Source organism: Pezoporus occidentalis, unplaced genomic scaffold (assembly GCF_034315485.1).
Source record: "Pezoporus occidentalis ecotype Australia unplaced genomic scaffold, CSIRO_AGI_Poc_V1 ctg57, whole genome shotgun sequence".
In the NCBI taxonomy this organism is placed as follows: domain Eukaryota; kingdom Metazoa; phylum Chordata; class Aves; order Psittaciformes; family Psittacidae; genus Pezoporus; species Pezoporus occidentalis.
The window spans coordinates 6,573,630-6,575,291 of NW_026915910.1; the positions used below are offsets into that span (position 1 = coordinate 6,573,630).

At 41.6% G+C, this 1,662-nt stretch overlaps 1 long non-coding RNA gene across 1 annotated transcript; it reads right to left on the reverse strand.

The window, feature by feature from the left end:
• Nucleotides 1-329: 329 nt before the first annotated feature.
• On the reverse strand, nucleotides 330-1,123 carry LOC134173918 (uncharacterized). The gene is made up of 2 exons (XR_009968438.1): nucleotides 973-1,123; nucleotides 330-873 (listed from the first exon to the last, which is right to left on the reverse strand). It is a non-coding gene; the product is annotated as an uncharacterized LOC134173918 (long non-coding RNA).
• Nucleotides 1,124-1,662: the final 539 nt, after the last annotated feature.

Genomic DNA, 1,662 nt, shown 5'->3' on the forward strand with positions numbered 1-1,662 from the left:
TGTTTCTGACAGAGCCTACCACGAGATGAATGCTGGTCCCCAAGGACACGATGTTCAGGTCTTACATCCAATTTGTAATTGCCCAAGGCATTTGGTGATGGAGACAGAAGTCCCATACCCACACAAACCTATGGGCAATGACTGAAGTCAAGCAGCAGTGAACTCAGAAGGTTAGGTTTCTGAAGAAACATGAGCATTAACATTTAGGTCAATCAGGCCTTCCTACTTGAATGGCACCAGGGCTCATTTAACTGTTACAGAAGGCACTGAGAAAACCCTTGATTATGTTGGGAGCTTTGTATTGTATTTAAGTTATACATCAATGTTGGTACAGATATTATGATATGCACTTCAGAGAACAGGTGAAAGTACTTGTCACATTTCAAGGGAATTTTGTTGAAAATGTATTTATTTATAAGAAGAGGCTGTTCTGGAAGATCTTTGTAGCCCACATTTCTCATGAGAGAAAAGTCAAGTGTCAGAGCCACCTCCAACATTCACAACAGAAGCATTATAAAGATGGGTACATAGTGTTCAGCCTTATAGAACAGGTCAGTAAGATCCTCAGTTGCACCCAGAGGTGGAATAAAGAAACATGATCGTTCCAGGTGGGATGGTACTCCATGTTTCATAAGATTGAGCTCAAAAGGATAACCTCAACTTCAGATTTATTTTAGATACTAGAGTATATCAGCACAAGTTTATACCAAGGGTAGGTCCCAAAGGAGTCACTTTATACTAAAAAATATCCAACTGCAGTCCTTTAAAAAGGTTTTTACATCATTAAGAGATGTGTTCCTTCTCACATCCTTTCTTTTTTTTTTGCTATATTGATATTTGGGGATGTGTCTGAAGTATAACCGTCTGTAGAGGCTGCAATGACATGAAAAGTACATTTAAGAGATCTTTGAGTCAGAAATACAGAAAGAAAACCCAGACATGGAGTTCAGTGCAGGGAATCAGAAATGGTACCTGGAGGATGTAGATGGAAAACTCAAACCCGACTTCTATATCAGTAGGTCTTACAGTAACAGAACAAGGTCTTGCTCAGCATAGCAGGACAAGTGCCAATCCCAAAAAGCAGTTGGGATGTGTCCACCTGGTTTTGAAGCCCTTGATAATATGGACACAGCATGACTCTGACAGTTGTCTCTTGGGTTTAGGCATGAACTCATAAAAGGGCAGTCAAAAAGCCAGGATGCAGCTCATCTCTGACATGGAGCAGTTGTACTACATTATTCAGGTCACCTCCTCTACCACTGAGAAGTCCACTTAGATTGTATCATTGTGTGGTTCCAGGTTTCTTCAGGATTATTTGGGACGGGGAATAATGTATTAGTATATGAAACTGATTTCAGGGGAGGCTCCTAGCCACATGGCCTGCACTGCGCCTCTTTAGTAGTAGTGGAAGAGGTCTGATTTGGGTGGCTACACAAATAAATCTGTAGGATAAGAGTTATCAAGCCTCTAAGATGTGGGATAAGAGTTATCAAGCCTCTAAGATCTGGATGAGGAGCCTGTACCCAGTATGGAGCAGTGTAAGCCACCTCTGTGAGGTTTTAAGCAAGACAGACACAGTGGAAAACATTGTGCTTTTGAAGTATGGGTTAGCACATGTGGATGCAAAGCAGAACTCTGCAAAGCCGACAAGGGACAGCAGCA